Raw genomic sequence first — 11,349 nt, 5'->3', positions numbered from 1 at the left:
ACTCCATACCTTTGCAATAGAGAGTTTAACTGTTTATTGCAGAAGTAACTGCCTCCATCACCAATCAGTGTCCTTGGAACATCAAACCTACTGAAAATATACTTTTGTAGGAAGTTCAGCACAACTCGGGTGTCATTGGTGGGTGATGCTATAGCTTCAACCCATTTGGACACATAATCCACTGCCATCAAGATGTATATATTTGAGTGTGAGTGTGAAAAAAGGTCCCATGAAATCTATCCCCCATACGTCAAACAACTCAATCTCTAGGATCCCTTGATGTGGTATTTCATGATTATGAGGAAGGTTTCCGGCTCTTTGACACTTGTCATAATTTCTTACAATTTTTTGGGAATCCCGAAAGAGGGTTGGCTAGTAGAACCTGCTTTGAAAGACCTTGCTGGCTGTTCTTTCACCTCCAAAATGGCCTCCATAATCAGAACTGTGACAATACCAGAGGATCTGTTGTGCTTCTTCCTCTGAGACACAACTTCTGATCATCCCATCTGAGTATCTTTTGAAGAGATAGAGTTCATCCCACAAGTAGTATTTAGCATCATATAAAAGTTTTTTGACTTGTTGTTTAGTGTACTCCTTAGGGATGAACCTCATGGCCTTATAGTTTGTAATGTCTACAAACCACGGGGTCTTCTGGATCGTAAAGAGGTACTCGTCTGGGAAGGTCTCGGTCACAGCAGCAATAGGAGGTGGCGTTCCCTCCTCAGGCTCAATCCTTGACAAATGATTGGCTACTTGATTTTATGACCCTTTTCTGTCCCTAATCTCAATGTCAAACTCCTGAAGAAGTAGTACACACCTGATCAATCTTGGCTTAGAATCCTGCTTGGTTAGAAGGTACTTAAGAGCAGCGTGGTCAGTATAAACAATAACCTTGGAACCAATTAAATAGGACCTAAACTTATCTACCGTATAAATAACAGCCAGTAGTTTCTTCTCTGTAGTGGTGTAATTCTTTTGTGCATCATTTAGAACACGACTGACATAATAGATGACGTGCATAAGCTTGTCCTGTCTTTGTCCCAGGACAGCCCCTATGGCATAATAACTGGCATCACATATCAGTTCGAATGGCAAATCCCAATTTGGTAAGGTAATGATGGGTGCAGAGTGATAAACCACTATTTTATGGTTTATCTTATGCTCAATTGAGTGGTTTTTATCAACTCTTTACCCACTTATTCATACTATTTGCATGAGTTTACGTTTTCCTTCCAGATTTTGTGCTATGATTGAAAACATGCTTATTTGGTCTTATATTTGTTAATATTAATCCTCTTTTATTACCATTAGATGCTGTGATATGTGTGTTAAGTGATTTCAGGGATTACAGGGCATGAATGGCTCAGAGGATGGAAAGGAAGCATACAAAAGTGGAAGGAATACAAGAAGTCGAAGAAATTGCTAAGCTATCCTGCCTGACCTCTTCGCACTCAAACAAACATAACTTGAGCTACAGAGGTCCAAATGAGATGGTTCCAGTTGCGTTGGAAAGCTAACATCCGAGGCTTCGCAACGATATATAATTTGCCATAGCTGCCCCAACGCCAGGCGATGCGAACACGTGGATCACGCGGCCGCGTGACCTAGCAGGAACACAACCCACGCTAACGCGTGGACGACGCCTCCGCGTCACTCTTCCGCGACCTGTACGGACCAGAAAGTGCTGGGAGTGATTTTTGGGCTGTTTTTGACCCAGTTTTCAGCCCAGAACACACATATTAGAAGCTATAAAGTGGAGGAATGCATCCATTCATAATCATGCTTTTCATAATTCACTTTTCATGTTTTAGATATAGTTTTTAGAGAGAGAGGTTCTCTCCTCTCTTTTAGGATTTAGGTAGGGATTTTAGAAATTAGAATTTAGAACTTCTCTTAGTTTCAGGAGTGACTCTCGATCCCAGGTCCAATGTTCTTTTACTTTATATTTATCTCTTACTCTCAGATACTTTAATGCTTGCTTGTAATAGTTATGTTGCCTATTTGGCTTATGCCACATTCATGATGATTTTCTTATTTAATGTTATTTGAGGTATTTCAGTTTAATATTGCCTTCTTTTATTTATGCCATTGATTATTCCCAATCTGAAGACATTTTCATTCCAGTAGAATTAATTTACTTTTCCCTTTTTGGTCTTGGTTTAGAAATCAGTAACTCAGGAGTTATCTTAGCTTAACATAATTGATAACTGTTATCTTTGCTAATTGAACTGAATTTCAATAGTCCCAACCTTTTCTTAGGAAATAAATAGGATTCGAAGGTCTAACTAATTAGTCCCTTGACTTTCCTTTGCTTTAGCAAAGGTTAACTAAGTGGAATTAAGATTCAACTTTCATTATTATTGATAAGAATAACTAAGTCTGGACTTTCAATTTCTCATACCTTGCCAAAAGTTTGCTTTACAGTATTTATTTATTTTAACTGCCATTTAAATTATTTGCCATATTCATTCCTCATTTTTAAAACCCCCAATTTGCAAACTCATAACCAATAATAAGAACATATCTCTCTGCAATTCCTTGAGAAGACGACCCGAGGTTTAAATACTTCGGTTATCAATTTATTTAGGGGTTTGTTACTTGTGACAACCAAAACATTTGTACGAAGGGATTTCTGTTGGTTTAGAATCTATACTTACAACGCAACTTTATAAAATTCTTTACTAGCAAAAATCCTAACGTCAAAATGACGCCGTTGCCGGGAAATTGCAAACGTGTGCCTTATTATTGGTTATTGTAAATATTTAAAATATATATATATATATATATTTTTTTCTTTTACTTGTTTATTTGTTTTCTCCTTTTTCCCCTTATTTCTGATAACTACTATGAATTCTCACCCCTCTCGCTTTGAGTTTGGTTCTAGCTTTGTTGAAGGAAATAGAAACCACAGCAGGAATATGCATCAAGGTCAGACCAATCAAGGATGGATGGAGCCAAGAGGATCTAATCAACCCTTTAGGTAACAACACCATCCAAGATATCATGGACAACGACCATTCTACAATGCATACCCAGCTGAAAGATATGGTGGACAACCTTGTAACTACCAACAAACCCCACCCTGTGCTCAGAGACCATCCTTTCGACATAACTTCGAACCACCACACTCACAAGCTTCTTTTCACCATTCACCACCATATGATCCTTATCCACCTCAACACCAATCCAATTACTCCCAAGAACCACAACTCCCTTATACACCATGTTCACATCCATCAAAGCCAGAATCACAGGTTCGCCTCGAAGAATCAATAAACCAATTCAATACAACCCTTCATCAACTGGAACGGGCAATAAATCAACTATCTTCCAGACGTTCAGCTACTCAACAGACCCCCATGGCTTCATGTGGAGAATCTAATGAAGAATGTATTGTGAAGAAGACACAAGAGACTCCAGTGGACAGCATAGAGCATAACTTCATACTGGAACAAGTAGAGGATGCTGTCATTATAGAAGAGGAAGAGTTAGTTGAAGATTTAGGAGATGCTGAACCTCCATGGGAACACAGAGTCATGGAAGACTCTGTCGAGGATGCTACAATTGACGCTGAGGAGGATTTTGCACCGCCCCCAATGCAAATATCTTATGAAAAACTGGACGGAATAACCCAGGACGCAGGTTTCCTTGATGATAATGATCACGAGTCCTGTTCTCTTAGTGACGAACTTGCATCTGCAAGTGATTTCTTTGAGACAGAAGAATCTTCCCCGAGTGAACATGAAGATGATGCTGAGGTAGATTTTTCTCAACCTCCACTATATAACTTGAGCGATGATGAGGGAGAAATTGAAGACTCTGATCAAGATATGGTTGAAGTGGAAGAAATTTGCAAAGAAATGGAAGAATTCACAGAAGATAATAAGGGAGTAGAATTTACAGAACCATTGGAAACACCTATCCCAAGGCCATTACCGCCCAACACAAACTACAAGTGAGTAAAATCCTTGCCTTTTATCTTCAATCTTCCACTTGAATATGGTTTGCTTGAAACAGATGGCCAGCTTAGAGCTCTCTGCAGCTTTAAGAGTAAGAGGGAAATGGCTCGTACTCGGAGATGGTGCACAAGGTTCAATAAGGTTCCACGCTTCAACTTGAAGTGCAAGGATTGATATCATGCTCAATTGAAAGGATCTCGGAAGTTGTTTGGTCACTGCAGTGAGAATTCCGATTACTTATCACCCGACTGGAAAAATGTAGACCGAGATAAAAATGGGTGTAAAAGTAGAGTTTGGGATCCTGGAATCTATTCTACCATTCAATACTTCGGGAGCCTGCAAGCCTGTTTGAACTCACCTAAGGGCTTTATGTACCTTGTTTGGGACCCCGGAGGATGTTGGCATTCCAAACACTGGTGGAGATTTCTGGACGAATTCAAGCACAAGCCACCATAACAGGAAGCTCATCAAATGTCCAACTTAAGGACTCTAACTAAAAGTACTAGGTGGGAGACAACCCACCACGGTATGATCGTTCCATTTTCATTTTTATTCAGTTTTATTTGTTTTCAAGTTTTATTTTATCCTTCATTGAACCTGGAATCATACATAGCATTCACATTAAGCATTGCATTCTGCATTTTGCATATAAAAAAAAGCACGCACGCGACACGGCAGCGTCGCTGACGCGTCCGCGTCACATATGCATTATGAAGAAGAGAAATCGAACAGAGAGTCACGCGAGAGCGTGGTTGGAGGCGTGCCCATGGCATAAATCGTCCCACGCGGCCGCGTCGCTGACGCGTCCGCGTCATATGGGAATAATGGCCTCCCATGCGACCGCATGCCCTGATTTTCGACGTAAAAAGGGTGCACAACGAATTATTGTGCGAGAATAGTGCCGGATTGGTGCTGGATGCACAATCTCTATCACGCGACCGCGTCGCCGACGCATCCGCGTCATTCCTTTCTGAAGCCCACTCACGCGATCGCATGCCCCACGCGATCGCGTCACCCCAAATTTGGCAAAAATAAAAATTCGAACAGAGAGTTGTGCGAGCACGAGGCTGCCCTCGTGCCAGTAGCATAACCTGAGTCACGCGTCCGCATGATCGACGCGACCACGTCGATTAATTAAGCGCCCATCGTGCGACCGCGTCCCCCACGTGTCCGCGTCGCTTGCGCCGCACAACTTTTTCAACGCAGCCAAATATCTTATCTTATCTTCCCTATACCTAATTCTTTTCCTCCTTTCTTATTTCTTTTCTTCCTTCTTCTTCCTTTTCTTACTTTCTTCTTCTCATTTTTTTCACCTCCATTCTATTTTATTTAATTTATTTGCATACTTTCTTCCATTGCATTTTAATTTTGTGCATCTTTTTATTTTCTTTTCTAAATTTATTAATTTTTCCATTGGTGTTACTTGTTCATATTCAACTGTTGTGTCTTTTCTGATATTATTTTGGTACTCAGTGACTTGTTTTACACTGTTGGGTAATATTGTTTAAGTCAATGCTATTCTTTTATGATATTTGTATTAATTTTGCATTGACATGAATTTATATTATCTTGCACTCTCTTTCCCATTGTTGCAAATTTTTGCACTCTTGCTTTGCCATGTACTTCTACTGTTTTCTCACTGGCATATTGTAGCTACCATGTAATTGAGACCCTTATTATCTGGCATTAACACCCATATTTTATTTATTTTCTATCTTTATTTTTGGGTTATTTTTCTTCTTTTCCCTCTTCTTTCAGGATGGCCACCACAAAGGGAGAGGAAAAGCGTCTTAATGGGAAGACAAACAAGTCCACCTGCACAACCTTTGGAGAAAGGCATCAGTTGGAGCAGCCCATCCACTTGTACATCTTAGCATGTACCGAGGACGGTGCAATCTTTAAGTGTGGGGAGATCGACATTGATCTCCATGGGTTAGTACTTTCTTGTCTCAACACCAATGTTTAAATTTTCTTTGTAGCTAGTTGTTGCATTTGCATATTTATTTGATTTTGTGCATATTTTACCACTTGGTTGAAGAAATATTTTCTTTTTCAAGAAATTTTTATAGTATTTCACTAATTTAAATTGAAAATTTTTGTGTTAAATTTGTTTGAAGTTGTATTTGGAACATGATTTTTGAGCCAAAGAACACACAACCTGTAAGATTTGAGCTTAATTGTATGGTTATATTATTTAACCATAATATTTTATTCTTGTGTGTTTTCTTCTCTATGATTACAAATCTTTGCTTTGTTCCATTCTATATATTCATTATTTAGTATATTTACATGCTTGCATATGATTGAGGCCATTGTTTGATTCTAGCTCACCATTTCCAAATGAGCCTACCTTTTACATCACCCTTGTTAGCCCCCTTGAGCTTTTAATCTCCTCTTGTTTTATAGCCACATTACTAGCCTTAAGTAGAAAAATAAAATAAAAATCCCAAGTTGAATCCTTGGTTAGCTTAAGATAGAAATTGTGTATTGTTTAAGTGTGGGGAACCTTATGGGAACATGGATGATAAAAATAAAGGCAGAAAGTTAAAAAGAATAAAGACATTTCAAAATAAAAGTTTTGGGAAGCATGCTCATGTAAAATCAAAATAATTAAAATTACCATGTGCATTGAAAAAAAAATATTAAGTAATTAAATAAGGGGATACAAAAAAAAAAAGAGAAAGAAAAGAAAAGAGAAGAAAAATAATATTACCCCAAATGCAAAATAAAAAAGATCAATGCACATGGGACAAAATTGAAAAATAAGTTTGATACATGAGCTTGTAATACAAAAGTGGAAAAAATTTGGGTAGTTAGGTAAAGTATTCTAAAATTGTATAAAGTATGTATATGTTAGGTGAGATCTTAGACTAATCAAGGATTCACTTTATAAAGCTCACTTGGCCATACATGTATCCTTACCTTTACCTCAGCCCCATTACAACCCTAAAAAGACCTCATGATGTTTGCATTGGTATGCTAAATATTTGTTGATTGGTTAGATGAAGAACAAGGTTTAGAAAGCATGAATAGGGAAGAGTAGAGTGATTGACCCTAGACACTTGAGAGATTGGAGTGATATACACTTCCTGTGAGGGTTCAATGCTTGATTCTATGTTCCCTGCTTTCATGAGCTATCTTCTTACAAGTTTACTTGTTTTCACTGTATGATTTGAATTAGTGAAATCTGATTTATGTTTATCTTGGAGAACTTATTTATTTTTAACCAAGTAGGTAGAAACATTTTGCATTTAGTCGCATTCATAGGTTGCATCTCATACATTCTATCATTCCTCTTCATCTCTTTATAGTTTCTCTTGAGCTTAACATGAGGACATGCTATTGTTTAAGTGTGGAGAGGTTGATAAACCACTATTTTATGGTTTATCTTATGCTCAATTGAGTGATTTTTATCAACTCTTTACCCACTTATTCATACTATTTGCATGAGTTTACGTTTTCCTTCCGGATTTTGTGCTATGATTGAAAACATGCTTATTTGGTCTTATATTTGTTAATATTAATCCTCTTTTATTACCATTAGATGCCGTGATATGTGTGTTAAGTGATTCAGGGATTACAGGGCATGAATAGCTCAGAGGATGGAAAGGAAGCATACAAAAGTGGAAGGAATACAAGAAGTTGAAGAAATTGCTAAGCTATCCAGCCTGACCTCTTCGCACTCAAACAACCATAACTTGAGCTACAGAGGTCTAAATGAGATGGTTTTAGTTGCGTTAGAAAGCTAACATCCGGGGCTTCACAACGATATATAATTTACCATAGCTGCCCCGACGCCAGACGACGCGAACGCGTGGATCACGCGGCTGCGTGACCTAGCAGAAACACAACCCACGCTAACGCGTGGACGACGCCTCCGCGTCACTCTTCCGCGACCTGTACGGACCAGAAAGCGCTGGGAGTGATTTCTGTGCTATTTTTGACCCAGTTTTCAGCCCAGAACACACATATTAGAAGTTATAAAGTGGGGGAATGCATCCATTCATAATCATGCTTTTCATAATTCACTTTTCAAGTTTTAGATGTAGTTTTTAGAGAGAGAGGTTCTCTCCTCTCTCTTAGGATTTAGGTAGGGTTTTTAGAAATTAGGATTTAGGACTTCTCTTAGTTTCAGGAGTGACTCTCGATCTCAGGTTCAATGTTCTTTTACTTTATATTTATCTCTTACTCTCAGATACTTTAATGCTTGCTTGTATTAGTTATGTTGCCTATTTGGCTTATGCCACATTCATGATGATTTTTTTATTTAATGTTATTTGAGGTATTTCAGTTTAATATTGCCTTCTTTTATTTATGCCATTGATTATTCCCAATTTGAAGACATTTTCATTCCAGTAGAATTAATTTACTTTTCCCTTTTTGGTCTTGGTTTAGAAATCAGTAACTCAGGAGTTATCTTAGCTTAACATATTTGATAACTGTTATCTTTGCTAATTGAACTGAATTTCAATAGTCCCAACCTTTTCTTAGGAAATAAATAGGATTCGAATGTCTAACTAATTAGTCCCTTGACTTTCCTTTGCTTTAGCAAAGGTTAACTAAGTGGAATTAAGATTCAACTTTTATTATTATTGATAAGAATAACTAAGTCTGGACTTCCAATTTCTCATACCTTGCCAAAAGTTTGCTTTACAGTATTTATTTATTTTAACTGCCATTTAAATTATTTGCCATATTCATTCCTCATTCTTAAAACCCCCAATTTGCAAACTCATAACCAATAATAAGAACATGCCTCCCTGCAATTCCTTGAGAAGATGACCCGAGGTTTAAATACTTCGGTTATCAATTTATTTAGGGGTTTGTTACTTGTGATAACTAAAACGTTTGTACGAAGGGATTTCTGTTGGTTTAGAATCTATACTTACAACGCAACTTTATAAAATTCTTTACTAGCAAACATCCTAACGTCACAGAGACAAGCTTTGCTTTTAAATTTTCAAACGCATGCATGCATTCTTTGTCAAAAATAAAAAGAGTGTCATCAGCTAAAAGGCTGCTCAGAGGTTTTGCAATTTTAGTAAAATTCTTTATAAATTTCTTGTAGAATCCTGCATGTCCTAAGAAACTTCTGATTGCGTTAACATTGGTAGGTGGTGGTAATTTTTTAATTACTTCCACCTTAGTTTGATCAACCTCTATCCCCTTGCTTGAAATCTGATGGCCAAGAACAATTCTCTCAGTTACCATAAAATGACATTTTTTCCAGTTTAAAACCAGATTTATTTCTTGGCACCGTTTCAGGACTAGGGCTAGATGCTTAAGGCATGAGTCAAAATAATCACCAAAAACAAAGAAGTCGTCCATAAATACCTCAATGAACTGTCAACCATATCTAAAAAAATAGAAAGCATACATCTTTAAAAAGTCGCAGGGGCATTACAGAGTCCAAACAACATCCTCCTTTAGGTGAATACTCCATAGGGGCACGTGAATGCCATCTTTTCTTGATCTTGAGGGTCCACTGCAATTTGATTATAGCCGGAGTATCCATCTAAAAAGCAATAGAAAGAATTGCCAGCTAGTCTCTCAAGCATTTGATCTATGAAAGGCAGGGGGAAGTGATCCTTTTTTGTAGCATTATTGAGTCTCCTGTAGTCAATACACATGCGCCATCGTGTGACAGTTCTTCTGGGGATCATCTCATTCTTCTCATTGTGAATCACTGTCATTCCTTCCTTCTTAGGCACCATTTGCACTGGGCGTACCCATGGACTATCTGAGATAGGATATATGATTCCAGCTTTCCAGAGTTTTGTAACTTCCTTCTGGACCACCTCTTTCATGGATGGATTCATCCGCTTCTGTGGTTGCACAACTGGTTTAGCATCATCTTCATGTAGAATCTTGTGCATACACTTGGTTGGACTGATCCCCTTTAAGTCACTAATAGTCCATCGAGAGCTATTTTATGGATCTAGAGCACTTGAATCAGTGCCTCTTCTTCTTGCTGTCTTATGGAAGAGCTTATAATTACTGGATAAGTGTTCTTGTTGCCTAAGAATGCATACTTTAAGGATGTAGGTAAGGGCTTTAGCTCAAACTTAGGAGGTCCTTCCTCAACACTAGGCGTGCCTAGTGTCTCCCTCTGAGGTGCTAGCTCAGCAAGTTCAGGAAGTGTGTCTTTAATCATGGTGTCCAAATCCTCTTCAAGTGTCCCAGCTCCAAACACTTCTTCAACTAGACATTCTATGGTGTCTATCCTCATGCATTCTTCAAGGTCATCTGGGTGTTGCATAGCCTCGAATGCGTTTAGCATAATCTTTTCCTCATTGACCCTCAATGTTAATTAACCTTTCTGTACATCTATGAGAGTTCTCCCTGTGGCTAAGAAGAGTCTTCCTAGAGTGATGAATATATTCTTTATCGTCCTCCATATCCAGTATTACAAAATCTACAGGAAAGGTAAAAGGTCTTACTCTCACAAGTAGGTCTTCAACTACTCCCAATGGGAATTTGAGTGATAGGTCAGCAAGTTAGAGACAAATGCAGGTAGGCTTTATTTCTTCAATTTGAAGTTTCCTCATCAATGATAGCGGCAGTAGGTTGATGCTTGCTTCAAAATCACACAAGGCTTTCTTTATGCAGGTGTTTCCAATGGTGCAGGGGATTACAAAGCTCCCAGTGTCTTACAGTTTCTCAGGGAGATTCTTTTGAATGAATGCATTGCATTCCTTGGTAAGTACTACTGTTTCTGCTTTTTTCCAATCCCTTCTGTTACTAAATATTTCTTTCATAAATTTGGTATATGAAGGCATTTGTTCAAGAGCATCTGCAAAGGAAATTTTGATCTCAAGCTTCTTGAAAACTTCTAAGAACTTGGCGAATTGCTTATCCTTTTCTGCTTTCTGGAGTTTCTAAGGATATGGTAACTTGGCCTTGTATTCTGGGGCTTTAGGTAGTGCAGGATGAGTATCTAGAGTGATTAGAAAGGGATTATCAGGGTATATGAGGGAATCATCTCTCGAATTTTCACTAATGTGTGTTTCCCCCCTTTCTGGGCGTTTAGTGTTCACTTTGTTCCTTTTTGGGCGCTCAGCGCCGTTAGCGGTGTCCTTGGTTGCTGTAATTTCACTCTCTGATGTCTCTTTTTCATCTTGTGCTTCATTGTTCTGTTGTTGAATAGGTAAGGTCTTGCCACTCCTCAACTGGATTTCTTGGCATTCCTCCTTTGTCTGCTCAGACATCCGTTGATTTGTCTAGCTCATTTGCGTCTCTAGGTTCCTGAGGGAGACTCGGATTTTCTGCATAAAACTTTGTTGGATTTTTTCAAGTTCTACAAATAAGGATGCCAAGTCAGGTGTACTGTTGGGTTGTGGGGTTTAGAAGAGGCGTTGCTGACTAAACTCTACATGCTTTGCAACTGTTG

The sequence above is a fragment of the Arachis stenosperma genome, chromosome 2 (genome assembly GCF_014773155.1).
Source record: "Arachis stenosperma cultivar V10309 chromosome 2, arast.V10309.gnm1.PFL2, whole genome shotgun sequence".
In the NCBI taxonomy this organism is placed as follows: Eukaryota; Viridiplantae; Streptophyta; class Magnoliopsida; order Fabales; family Fabaceae; genus Arachis; species Arachis stenosperma.
This window is presented reverse-complemented; position numbering follows the sequence as displayed.